This window comes from Protopterus annectens, chromosome 9.part0 (assembly GCF_019279795.1).
Source record: "Protopterus annectens isolate FY-2018-M chromosome 9.part0, PAN1.0, whole genome shotgun sequence".
NCBI classification, from domain to species: Eukaryota; Metazoa; Chordata; order Ceratodontiformes; family Protopteridae; genus Protopterus; species Protopterus annectens.
This window is the reverse complement of record NC_056743.1, coordinates 431,826,112-431,840,437: the sequence shown is the minus strand read 5'-3', so window position 1 is coordinate 431,840,437 and position 14,326 is coordinate 431,826,112. Positions and strand designations below refer to the sequence as shown.

The 14,326-nt window shown below is 37.7% G+C and overlaps 1 pseudogene; it reads right to left on the bottom strand.

The window, feature by feature from the left end:
- Positions 1-217: 217 nt before the first annotated feature.
- Positions 218-372, bottom strand: LOC122812457 (annotated as a pseudogene).
- Between the last annotated feature and the right edge of the window lie 13,954 nt (positions 373-14,326).

Sequence of the window (14,326 nt, the reverse complement as noted above, 5' to 3'; positions counted from 1 at the left end):
CTACACAGAGAAAAACACATAAAAGTATTCTGGCACCACAATTGCCAAAGAGACCACTGATTGTAATGTTTTATTGAATAAACTGCACAAGTAAAAACTTTAACCTTACAAGGCTTCTTCAGAAAAATGACCAAAACACTATATTACAACATTTAAATAGTAAAGACAATTAAAAGAATTAAAACCATATGACATACATGTTAGATTTTCTATGTCATTTTATGTAGTATAAGAAAAAATAAATAAAAAAATACTTTTTTGGGGGGGGGCTACAGCCCAGCATCCATTAATTAGCAATTTAATGTTTTCATTTAGCAATAATCAGGCCTCAGTATACCTTCATAGGCTATGATACTGCCACTCCGCAAAGTACCATGAACCACCCCTGTATTCTTTATTGTAGCGCAGTGGTGTTCTCTGTTCTCTATTGTTAGCTACGTTGATGACGTACAATATTTTATTCTTGATAGTGGAATTTATTTTGCATGTAATGACTGTTTTTTTATAGACCCTATTTATATTAGGGTTTGAATTTTGCATTGTTTTTGCTTCTGATGGGGACAGATGTGCCTACATATCTGTGCAGTTATTTACATGTGTATTAATTTGCCAGTAAAGGAATCTACATAAATACTGAGTCCATCAAGATGAAAAGGGATTTTGAATTTAGCTAGGTCGTCATTCAGTTTTAGTTGATTACCCTTTGCATAGATACTGGACGTTGCATCAGGCTTCAGTCTTATTGTGCATGTGACTGATTTGTAGTCTAATTTGACCATGGACAAAGTTAATAACTGGTGGGGAGCAAAGCTGACCCATACAGGTAAGGACCAAATCTAGGAGTTTGAAATTCCTGGTGAGAGTGTGGACTAACTGGTTTGAGGGGTTTGTATTGATAAAGTCCAGAAATTTCTAGGCATACATGGTTGAGGATAATAGGAGGTTACTAGGTTAACGGCCCCAGGGCCCTTATAAGCCTAGCCAAGTTCAACCCATGTTTCCAAGGGTGTCTGGTTCAAGCAGACACTAAAACCAGCAACTATCTGCCCCTGTCCAGGAGGGGCACATGTGGAACCCCCAGAGTGAATTTCTGATTACCTATCCAATCGTCCAAATTGTGCTTAAATAGGACCAACAAGGGGCTTTGTTTAGCATGAATAGGAAGCTTGTTCCAAAGGTGGGGCAACCTCTGTGGGACAAATATGTCTCTCCAGCAAGTTCTGTCAATGTCACATACCAGGTTAAGGTCCTTTCAGCGATTGATCCGTGTGCCATTTGACTTGTGAATGTGCAGCATTTTCATTAAAGCTGGGTCAGAGATTTCTTTATATGCAAAGCACAGGTCGCCTCTAAGCAGTCTGTATAATACAGAGTAAAGTGACAATGATTTCAGTCTGTCCGCATAAGACAGATTTTGAAGACCCTGAACCTTTGTGGTCTCTCCAGTTGTTGCAGGTGTTTGGAAAGGAACATACCAAAGGGTGCATTGTACTCTATTATTGGCCTAATAAGGGAAGAGTACAGGGGGGTTATAACTTCTTTTTTTTCTGGAGGCAATGCCCTTACTTATGAGATCAGCGATATAAAATGCCCTTCTTACCACTGTAGAGACATGGTAATTGAAGTTAAGGTTTCTGTCAACCTGTGTGCCCAGATTTCTCACCAATGACTGTGTGCTTGGGTATTGCTATTGATGTGGCAGTTTGCAGGAACATCACCCTTGCTGAAGGGGATGATAACGCATTTTTTGCATTAAGTTTAAGACCATGACTTTGGCACCAGTCATTAGCTGGTGTAAGACCTTCTTGCAGGATGTTGAGATCACTAGGGGTTTCAATGACCACTCCCAGTTTGCAGCCATCAGCAAAGTTTGTCAGAGATAGTCCTTTAGTTTCAGCCAGTACTTCGGAGAAGTAGATTCCAAACAGTAGGGTTCCAAGAACTGATCCACCACTGGTTACAGGTCTGCTGGAGGACGAGGACTCCCCTACTTTGATGGTATGAGTTCTATCATTGAGCCAGTTTGCGACACACCTGACAGTATATGGGTTGATACCCAGCTGGGTGAGTTTATCAATGATGCCTGAGTGGAGGGTTGTGTCAATGTCCTTGACTAAGTCTAGGTAGGCCATATGCACAGATTTGCCCTTATCTAGGGCTTTGATGACCACCTCAAAGAAGTCCACAAAGTTTAACAGGCATGATCTCCCTTTGACAAAGCCAAACTTGGTGAAGTTGAGCAGTTGGAGATTTCCTATACCTTTGTTGATAAGGTCCATGCTGATTTGTTCCATGGCTTTGCAGATAAGGCTGGTCAGGCTAATAGGTCTATAGTTCCCAGGGTCCGTGGATGCACCCCCTTTTTGCAAAGCGATGATGGTAGCTGTTTTCCATTACACTGGGATGAAGCCAGTGCTTAGGCTGTCACTGAAAAGCGTGTTCAGTAGTGATGCTAATTCCTGTTTTAACCCATGTAGAACACAGCCCAGGATGTTGTCTGGTCCCATAGAGGCTGTGTTTTTGGCCTTGGAGAGGGCATTTAAGACCTGCTCCTCAGAGATATTAGGCGGGGGATAGGTGTTAGGAATCCTTTGGGGTATATGTGGTGGGGACAGGCCTTACCTTTGAGGTTGCATATGTAACTAAAGAATGCCTTAAGGTTATCCTTAGTTAGAGTAAATTATACATATTCTAACTCAGCTGCCCAAAGGTTCCTGGACTCTGTTAACTCCAGTGCCCTGGACCAGCTGGTTGACACACCTACAAAGGGCTCAAACATCCCGGGCCTGATGCTCACCAACATGGGGGACTGCTGCACCACCCCCAGTGTGTGGCCATCCCTGGTGAGATCTGACCACAAATTAGTCTTGCTAGAAGTAACTATAACACAAGACCCCCTCTAGCAACAACTAGACTAAAATCTTCTCCAGGGCCAATTACAACTTCTTACACAATGGCATTAATAGCTTCATAGCCCCTCCCCCCACTGATGGAACAGACACCTATGCTGAGTTATACACCAATGCTTTATACAAGCACCTGTATAATTGTATTGACTCTGCCATACCTGATAGAACCAAAGCAAGATCTTCAAGGAGAAACAAACCTGCCTGGTAGACAACTGCCATTAATAGGCTATAAAATAGGAGAAAGAAATTGCTGTCTAAGAGTAAAAATGAATGGTCTCAAATTTAGAAACACCACCTCCTCAACTTAAACAAGCAAATAAGACTCTACTGAAGTCCTCCAAAGCTAACTACAAATCCAGATTAGCTTGTTAGGATGTTTAAGTATCCCAGATTATGAAGGGGTAGTTGCGGTATCTTAGGAGACTGGTGTTTGGTTAATACATAGGGACTCCAAACTAGTAAGGTAGGAAGAGTGGGTTGAGGGGGGCATAGATGAAGTCCTACTGTTAGCTATGATATGATAAGGGGCTTTGTTAATTGTAAGATGAACACAGAGGAGTTCCAGGTAATTATCTTGTCTAACAAGTCTGGAAGCGATTTTTTTAAGAATATGGAGACAGTGATGCCTTTAGTGCCTTTGGCTAATCCAGTGAGCTAGAACATGTGATATGCATTGAAACCTTGCAGTGACAGCTGCTTATTTTTGTCTTTCACCAAATCTCTGTGACAATAAATAGTTATTTTTTTAAGGCTCATAGCATTGAACAGCAATACCATAATGTTATCCAGATTCTGCTTTATTTTGGAAGTTTTAGAAGACTGACATTACCTAAAAAAGGCACTATAGAGATTGACAAGAATTTAGCCAATATATGAAAGCTTCCTGAGAAGAGGTGAAGGCCATCCCTTACAAAGCAGTTAGATTGTCTGATATCTCCTCCCAGGCTGAAAAATACTGCACCCCTTTTGAATGACACTAGAAGCTAAGTCTATTGTTGAAGACAATAATATTTTCTTTATATTGTGGCGTACTTAGTGATGATGGTAGAATACCACTGAAGACTAGGTTCATACCCGATTCAGACACATATTCTGAGAGCCCTATCATGTCTTTTCACATTGTGCAGGAAGGTAGGTACACCTCAAGTTAATTACACCCATGTGCACTATGACTGTGTCATACATGTACTTGTGGTGCAAGGACTGGAGTGCTTCTGTGATGTGCCATATCTTGGTGCTAGGCAAATGGCCATGACCCCCTCCTTGTACGGCATGGTGAGTGGTGCATCAGTGTTTCTCACACTTATGACCAGGATACTGGATTGTGTGAAAGTTTGCCTTACTGGCTTTTGAACTGAGTCAGTGTGACTCTTAAATGTATGTTTCATAGTGGGTGCTACCTGTGTTGTGTATTTCTGAGGCTGATGAGGGTATTGGTTTCTGAGGTTATTTTTAGGATGCCTTTGTGGTTTCCATAGGTTACTTTTAAGAACCTCAACATATACATACAAATATTTCAAGCATCTGCATTAATGACCTTCTAGCTTGCCAATATACCAAAAACAGTTGCTCCCATAATAAATATCTAGGCTATTCTTAAAAATATCTAAACTAGTGCTTGCTTCAATGTAATTTGGTAGTCTATTCCATGCATCAGCTGCTCTCTCAGAGAACCAGTTAGCACACTTCTCATTCCTAGAGAATCTTCTACACAGATTGTCTGATGATTTTTTACTACTTTTTGATAACCCCAAACATTTCCACAAGTAGTTGTCTTTAAATGCCCTATATACCTAAATAGGATCTCCTCTTAAATATCTATGAGACACTGTACAAGTTTAGATATTTTAGTTTTTCAAAATAACTTAAATTTTCATATCCATGGATGCCCTTGGTATATTTCCACTGTACTCTTCCCAGTTTACTGGGCGGCCACGGTGGTGCAGCGGTTAGTGTTGCTGCCTCACAGCAAGAGGTCCTCCGGTTCGATCCTCGGCTGGGGTGCCTTCTGTGTAGAGTCTGCATGTCCTCCCTGTGGTCATGTGGGTTTCCTCCGATGATCCGGGTTCTCCCACAATCTAAATTAGCCCTAGGCGTGGTGCGTGCATGTGTGTGCTTCTGTGGGAAGTTGGGCTGGGCTGGCAACTCAACACAGCTAAAACCACTGCCAATCATAACGGACAGTGATTCACTGTACTGTCTCCCTAACGGGAAAAGAAAAAAGAGAAGAGAAGACTCTTTTCAGTTTACTCATGCTTGCTTTCTTATAAGGTTTCCATGCTGTTATTCCATATTCAAGTTTGGGTCTAATCTAATTAAAAAACAATGACTTTATCACTTCTGATTTCCTAGACTTTATAAATCTTTTATAGAACGCATAGTTCTATGGCTATCATTAACTAATTGGTTGATATAATTAGAAAAATTCAAAGCTGGATCTACCCATATAACTATGTCCTTAAATGAATCCACAGTTGCAATCACTGTGTGTTGTATTAAATATTCACATTTCATTTTATGTCTCCGTAATGTCATATGTTAAGTGTTTGGTTTATTTGTCTGCATATTATTGTCCTGTGCCTAAATGGTCAATTAAGTCAAGTTCTTATGCAGACATGCTCTTTATGTAACATGTAATCAATTTACCCAATTTCAAGTCATCTGCATGCAGACTGTAGAATACCTCAGATGAAAAAGATAGATTTGAAAGATACAATCTAAACAATTATGGACCTAGGACAGAACCCTGTGGGACACCCTGACTGTAACCAAGGATTTCACCTGTCCTATTGCTCTATGATACTTGCCATATCCTATTTGTAAGCCATTCAACTATCATTCTTATCAAGAGTACATCAACAAATGCTGAAGTTATATCTATACAAATTTCACTGCAGCACAATTCTTTATTCGTAGCTCTTATTATATTGTTATAGAACATCATGTGATAGGTGGTAATAATCTATTTTCAACATATGCATGCTGATACATGATTTCAAGTCCCAACCTTTCCAATTCTGACAATAACTTATCCAATATTACCTTCTCCATTATTTTTCCACAGCATGAAAGTATACTTAAGGGTCTGTATTACTCTGGCTTTGTCCTTCTCCCCTTTCCCTTAAAGACAGATTAAATAAGTGCAATTCTTCAATCTTGAGGAATCTCCCCATATTTATACAACTTAGTAAATAAGAAATATAATGGTACTGTAAATTCTTGCTGGTGTGTTCTCAGTTCATTATTACTAATTCCATCTCCTGCCTGTGCTTTCCTTAGATCCAGTTTGCTTAGCTCGTATTCAATATAATCTAATTTGCTTTCAGTATCTGAGGCTACCTGGATGTCACAAGGACAACTTATCACCCTGTTTGTGGAGTCAAACTGTTTTGCAAAAAACTTTGTAAATATATCTACAATCTGTTGCGTCTGAGAATAAATTTTAGAATCTACACACAGTTTATCAATTTGTACATCTTTGCTCCTTCCACATCTTATGTATCTATAAAATGGTTTCCTATTATGCTCAATGTCTTTATATACATTTTCTTAAATTTTTCTTGATCCTGTCGCACACTGTGCTTAATTTGTGTGTTCAGCATGTTTATTTCAGTTTTCAAAGTTGCAGTTCAACCTCTTTTCCATTTCTTATATATATATATATATATTTTTTTTTTTTTTTGTCTCTCACCTTAATCAAGTATCTTTTTCTTACGGAAATACATCCTCTTGACATTGTGTGCCTAGATTCCAATGTTAAATATTTGTTTTATTTTTTTTTGCATTCAAACAGTTTCTCTTTCAAAACTTTCAATATTCCTTCTCCATTTTTTCCACTGAACAAATCACTGCATTTCATTTTACTACATTACTTCCCTACAATCTGTTATTAATCTTCTGTGCATTGGTTCAAATTTCAGTTTGGCAGAATCATCTAGCAACATATGAAGGTCTATGGGTTTGGTCTGAGCTGTCTAATATATTTAGTATGTTGTTGTGTGGTACAAACAACCTACTTATTTATGAGAGCTTTGCTTCTGATAATATTATATAACTACATTTCTTACACACTGTGTCCACTGATTTAAGTAGCAGACAGTTGTCAGTGAGCATAAGACAACTGCTACATTATCTCAGGATGCCAATTTGAACCAGACCGGCTATGGAAATGGTTAGAAAGTGCAGATTATGGGAGCTTAAGGAGAATTGCACCTATGAGGTCTGGAATTAATTTACTGGAAGTGCTGTATGTCCAAACCAAACATTTACGTCTACACATGAACAGTAATGCGTCATCCAGCTCAAACATATCTGTCTAAAACAAGCAACCTAAGTATGCACACAAAAAAAAAATAACATGCCACCTAGTGCAAACCAGAGACGTTTTGTGTGACTACTGACTGTTTAAAGTGTAATAGGAATTGAGTGAGCAGGTCATATAGAAAAAGTTAAAGCTTTAATTGGCTGCATCTGTACTGTGCATTATGGTGGCCCACTGTATAATGGGCAGCGTCATGCTAAACTGCCTTATTATTACACAGAAAATAAGCAACAGAAAGCTCAGCAGCAAGAAACAAGAATTTAGCCTCAGCAGCAAGTAACACCCACAACTAGCCTGGTAACCTTCTTCTGCCACTACAAGGAGCCAGTAAACTAATTTCAATAAAAATTCAATAATTTAACCACTCAGTAGGCTAGCCAAGAATGATAAATAGTGGTGATTCACATATTGGCTACTAATAGTGCTGGTCGCTGCAGCAGTTATATTTAGCTGGGAATTAATGTCACTATGCTCCTTCTCTCACCAGAAGCATATCAGTAACACCAATTCCAAGCTGGTTCTTAAGAAGCAGGTAGCAAGCTCCTTGGTGATCAGCAGGCTGCACCCAAATGTTGTATAAGTGTGTTGGCTTGCAGCAACTTTTTCCTGGTAGATGATCTGGATAGCACATACAGCAGCTCAGTGCAAGAGACATGGGAGGGAAGAAAATGGATTAATACTCTATTTATTGCTGTGTGCAGTAAACAGTGGGAATATATGAAAGAGAGAGAGTAACAGAAGTTTTAACAGTCTATCGGAGGTGGCCTTCCTAGTTTGAACTTCTAGTGCTCACTAGTGTGAACAGAGAAGATGAAACTGGGAGAAGCGTCCAAAGCGCACAATGCAGGGGTTGGGAGGGTGGCCTAATGGTTAAGGTGTTTGCCTTACAAACACAAGGTGCAGGGTTTGAGTCTCACAAGAGATAATTGGCTAGGCTTAAAATGGCTCGCAAGGGCAGTTAGCTTAGTACTAATCTATGAACCTATGAACCTATGCAGATATCTCTATACTGAGAGTACTGACCATGCATATTCATGCAAACTGGTTACTGTGGCAATGTAATTCTGCTAATATCTTATAAATGCATATATTAGCATTGTTTATACCGTAGCTAGCTACTCCTTATAATTTTATGTGAAAATGACCAAACTTATGAAACAGTTCAATGCTTCACCTTATCCATTCTATTCCCCCTAAGAAAGAGCTTCCTGGCCTGTAGATAACAAAGCCATAGCTCTTTCAGAGGGTCTATAGATAATACCAGGATATACAAGTCGTATCTGAAATTATCGTACTGTTTTTCATCTGTATGCAGATGACTATTATTCACTTTCTGTTAATATAACGTCTTCTCATTCTCTCTCTTTTTCCAGACATTGACCATGCAAAAATAATACTTGATAATCTAGACAGCCCCTTTTCTCTACTCCTGTGTGTCTGCCTTCCACCTTAGCCAGCATTAGGATAAACAAAGCATCTTGTACAAGGAAAATCCAGACAGGCACAGAGCAAGGACATCATATTTTAACTAGATAGGTAGAAGCATATCTTAGCAAAGGATAGTTACATGTACATCCATTGTGTAAATGGGATATAGTCATCAATAGACACCTGTCCCTTTTATTATGTTATCATCCCTATGTTACTAAATAATCATCGCCTGTATAATAAGCCTAGGAAGCTCCCTCCCACTTGAATAGACTGCAACCTTCCCCCCTTTTAGCAATTTGTAATATAACTCAAGTAGAATATCTTGGTCAGTCTCTATTGACATTTTATTAATGATTTAATAATGACAATATTACAAATATGTATGGTCTATACTTTAACAGAAAAAAATAGCAACAGAAACACTATCTACAGAGGCTACTGTTAATCTAGCATGAACTACAGTGCACTATTCCTTAACCTCTACATACTGAGCAGTGCTACTCTTATTAAGGTGCTGACCTTCATGCTTTAGTAAACAGATAGTTTTTATAGCACTTAATCTGCCCTGAAAGTGGAACCTGCTCCATTCCCCTAGTATACCCCCAATTCCTACTTAACCCACTGCATCCACACTTATAATGTCACTCAGTAGTATAGCTAGGGCAGGGCAAAAGGGCCAACTGTGTGTGGCACAAAGTGTTGGGGGACACAGTCAGCCAATTCCAATCACTGTTTAATGCATACTGGCTTTTAAAAGCCAGTATTGCATTTGCTGTCAAACCTTAGTTCTGTAGTGTGCCATGATTGCTCTAAATTGTAGTGTAGCAAGCAGTTTACTGTAGTTTAAATGTAAAAAAAAAATCTTTTTTCTATTAACTAAAACCTGAGCACTGTAGGGCTCCAAGTATGTGCTAAATTGTACCACAGCAAGCAGCTTTCTAAAGTTTGAATGTAAAAAAAATCTTTTTTTAACTAAAACTTGAGAGCTGTATTGTGCCTTGCAGGGTATAAACTGCAGCAATTCTACAGTTTAAATAAAAAAACTTTTTTAAAAGTAAAACCTGTGTACTGTAGTGCTCCATACAGTGTATAACTCATAGCAACTGTCTGCTACATTTGTAGCAAGCAGTTTGCTATAGTTTAAATGTAAAAAAAATCATTTTTAACTAATAACTGAGCACCATAGCACTATGTGCAAGGTATAAACTGTAATAACCATTTGCTACTTTTGTAGCAAGCAGTTTGCTACAATTTAAAAGAATATATATATATATATATATATATATATATATATATATATATATATATATATATTTTTTTTTTTTTTTTTTTTAATTTTAGTAAAATGCAACAGAAAGGGTTGGGGGCAGGGCACATAAACTGGACCTGTATGGCTGAGAAAGGGGGTGGAGGGCATGTCATGTATCTGGACACCTGAATGTTATGCCATTAGAAGGAAAATCTGTTTTTCTTTTTATGCTTTTCAATAAAGAGCTTGGGCAGCTGTGGATTGGGTACTGTCAATACAGCTGGAAGCATCATTCAATTTTTATAGATGTAATTTTTTTTTTTTTTTGCCCTTAAAAGCTGAGGGGGGGACCGGTACAGAGCACTGGTTCAGACAACTACACTTCTGCTACCACTCCTCCTCCCACTACAACTTTTTTATTTTTTTTATTTTATTTTATTTATCTTTACATTTGTTGACCGGGCTATTCTAGCTGGATACATATCCATTTTCAGTAGAGACCCAGGGAGAAAAGCTCCACTATGAGTACAAGTAAACAGTACAGTACTAAATGTAACAAGATAAACAAGATTTTACATAACAGAGTAGAACTAAATATACTTTACATAACTAAATATATTTTACATAACAGAGTAGAACTAAATATACTTTACATAACTAAATATATTTTACATAACAGAGTAGAACTAAATATACTTTACATAACTAAATATATTTTGCATAACAGAGTAGAACTAAATATACTTTGCATAACTAAATATATTTTACATAACAGAGTAGAACTAAATATACTTTACATAACTAAATATATTTTACATAGAGTAGAACTAAATATACTTTACATAACTAAATATATTTTACATAACAGAGTAGAACTGAATATACTTTACATAACTAAATATATTTTACATAACAGAGTAGAACTAAATATACTTTACATAACTAAATATATTTTACATAGAGTAGAACTAAATAAACTTTACATAACTAAATATATTTTACATAACAGAGTAGAACTAAATATACTTTACATAACTAAATATATTTTACATAGAGTAGAACTAAATATACGTTACATAACTAAATATATTTTACATAACAGAGTTGATCTAAATATACTTTACATAACTAAATATATTTTACACAACAGAGTAGAACTAAATATACTTTACATAACTAAATATATTTTACATAACAGAGTAGAACTAAATATACTTTACAATCATTAACAAGCTATAGTCCCAAGTATTTTAAGGTAGAGACATGATTATACAGTAGAGAACTTGCAAGTAAGTTTAGGCTCTGCAGCAGATTCAGGGAAGGGGAATGTTAGTAGTGACTTTAGTGGGCTGAACAGACAATACCAGTTGTAGTAATATAATTTATAAATATTAACAAGCTATAGGTCATTATATCTCTAAGTAAGAGACAAGTTAATACAGCAGAGAGCTTACCAAGCACGTTTTAGCTTGGCAGTGGATTCAAGGAAAGGGAAAAGTTAGTAGTAACATTAGTAGGCTGAACAATAAAAATTCTCAGGGGTTAATAAGAGGTATACAAACCAATCACACAACACCCCTAATTCACCACACCTACTCAACCTCACTCCCACTTACATTCTCCATATTTTGCCATACCTGCTCAATCTCTCTCTTCCTTACATTCTCCATATTACACTAACACTACTCTTTAACACCCTCTCTTCCAATTATACTCTTCATATTACACTAACAGTACTTTCCTTCAGTAATTTCCTACCTATCTTCTCTCTCTTCCAGGCTGCCCAAACCAAGCCATCTGCACACATCTAAACTTCTTGCTTGTTTTATCCCTGTATTACCTACCTGTACCCCTCTTCAAACCTCCTCAACTACTGCTGTACTCCAACCTAGCATAAACTAGTTTAAATAAGCCTTTTTATATAACTGTAACAATAATGTGGGGCATATGCATAGCTCTACTCCAACTCCTTTCACTATTTGCACAACTCACAACATACTATGCATACCACAGTACCACACTGACACACCCCAACTCACCCACCACTACTGACCCTACTTTCTCTCCCTCCACAGCAATATTAATGCACATATCCTCTCAACTTTTCACAACCTCCAATACTGACCTAATCCTGGCCCTGTCACCAACCAACAAAAAACAAAAAATGCCCACCTACACTACTCTCAATACCCTAATCATCCCATACCCTTCTAATGTAGAATCAAAGCTGCTGTTTCATTATATGAATCTCAGAAGCATGTCAAACAAAACACAAGAATTCCATGGTTACTTGGCAGATTGCTTCTCTGACATAGCCATCATAACTGAAACATTCTTAAAGGCTGAAATAAAAGACAGAGAAACACTACCCCCTATAATATACTCAGGATGGACAGAAAAACTAAGTATGAGGGCATAGCAATAGTACATAATAACAATATTGAGATAAACCGCTATCATCACCTCATCCTCACTTTTAATAAAGCAGAAATCATATTAACCCACCTCAAAGTTAACAACAATAAGTCCATAACCATTGTAGGCATCTATATTTCTCCTGTCAACAACATATCAACTGCATAAAAAATTCTCCACTGGATATCCCAAAGTATAAATCAGGAAACCATTATAATGGGTGACCTAAATATAGACTGATTGCCCTGCAGCTCTGAAACCCTCTGACTCTATAAACTTATGTGGTTTCTCACAGCTAATACAAAATACCGCTTAACCCAGTAAGAAAACAAATAGGCAGTGACTTCTGGGCTGGATCTTAACAAATAAAACAACTATCATTAAACTCTCAGGATGTCTCCCTGACAGTGTTAGCAATCACCTCCCACACTATATAAATGTGCAAAAGCAACCATTAAAGCTGCAGCATCAAGAAAACATGAGTTTGGGACAGGAATGTGACATAAAAGAACTTGAGCAAGACAGAGTAAATAAATATTTGGGAACTGATGAAGGATCAACAATAAAACATGAACAAATGCGAATAAAACTTAGTAAGGAATATTTTAGAAAACTAAAATTAATATTGAAAATAGCGTTGACATCTAGGAACAAAGTCCAAGCTATAAACCAATTTGATCTTCCTGTCCTAACTTACAGTTTTGGAGTGATTGACTGGCCCAAATAAGTGTAGGACTGGTTGGACAGAAAAACAAGAAGGATGCTTAATGCTTATCAAATGATTTATAAAAATTGATGCATGCCAAGATTATATAGTCCCCATTCCTGAAGGAGGTATGGGCCTCCTTGAAATTGATTACATGTATAGATCTGCAGTTGTAGGACTGTATACATATCTGCCTGCCTTACAAGACTGAAATGTAATGAAAGTTTTAAAACATGACGAAAATAAATCTAAGGTGACTTCCATACTTAGTTTATCAGAGGCATATTGGTGTCAAGTGGGAATGGAAATCAAAACAGAAGTACATAAAAATCAGGCAGCAACTGAATGTGCCAAAAAACAGAAGAAAGAATATAAGATAAAGGATCAGACGAGAAGGCAAGAAATGTGGAGAATGCATAAATACAGTTGCAAGTATAGAAAACTCTTGGAACAGTCTCATGTTGATCAGGATCAAATGCAGGAATCGTAAGGAGAAGAGAATTTAAAGCAAAAGACAAAAGGTTAATATTGGCGCCCATGATAGTGGACTACATACACGTTGCTTTACAAACTCCATTAAACATGTGGGAGAAACAGACAAATGTAGATTTTGTAAAACGGAATTGGAAGCAGTCACATATCTTGCTGCTGGTTGTCATATACTAATGGCAGAAGGACTGCACACTGAAAGGCATAATAATGTGGCAAGACTGTTGGATTGGAGATTGTGCAAACTTTATAATATTGAAGTAGCTGAAAACCGTTGGAAACATGATCTGCAAAGCATTATAGAAAATTATAAAGTTTATATCACAAGGGATCACACATTACCAATAGTTCAAAAACTAGATGCAAGAAAACCCAATATAGTATGTGACGTCCCCTCTCTGGGCCAGTAATTAAGGAGTCTGAGTCCTCACCACTGACACTGGAGAGGGACATTCACTTGGAACAAAAATAGAAACACACAGTATTTCCAGATGCTGCTGTCTGCATCAAGCACAATGTCCCTTAAAAGTACACAGGGAACACACACACTCTGGGGTCTGGATTTCTGTTTCTCTCTCTCTCCAGGGCCCCAATGACACTCCCCACTGGCACAGATGTAAAGTTGAATCCTCAGCTGTGTGTCCAAGTCAAGTCTTCCAGCACCCTTTCTGTGAAATCAGTGCTTTGTGTCCCTACGCCAAGCAGCTCACACACACACACACACACACACACACACACACACACACACACACACACACACACACACACACACACACACACCCTTTGAGATTTGATTTTCACACACA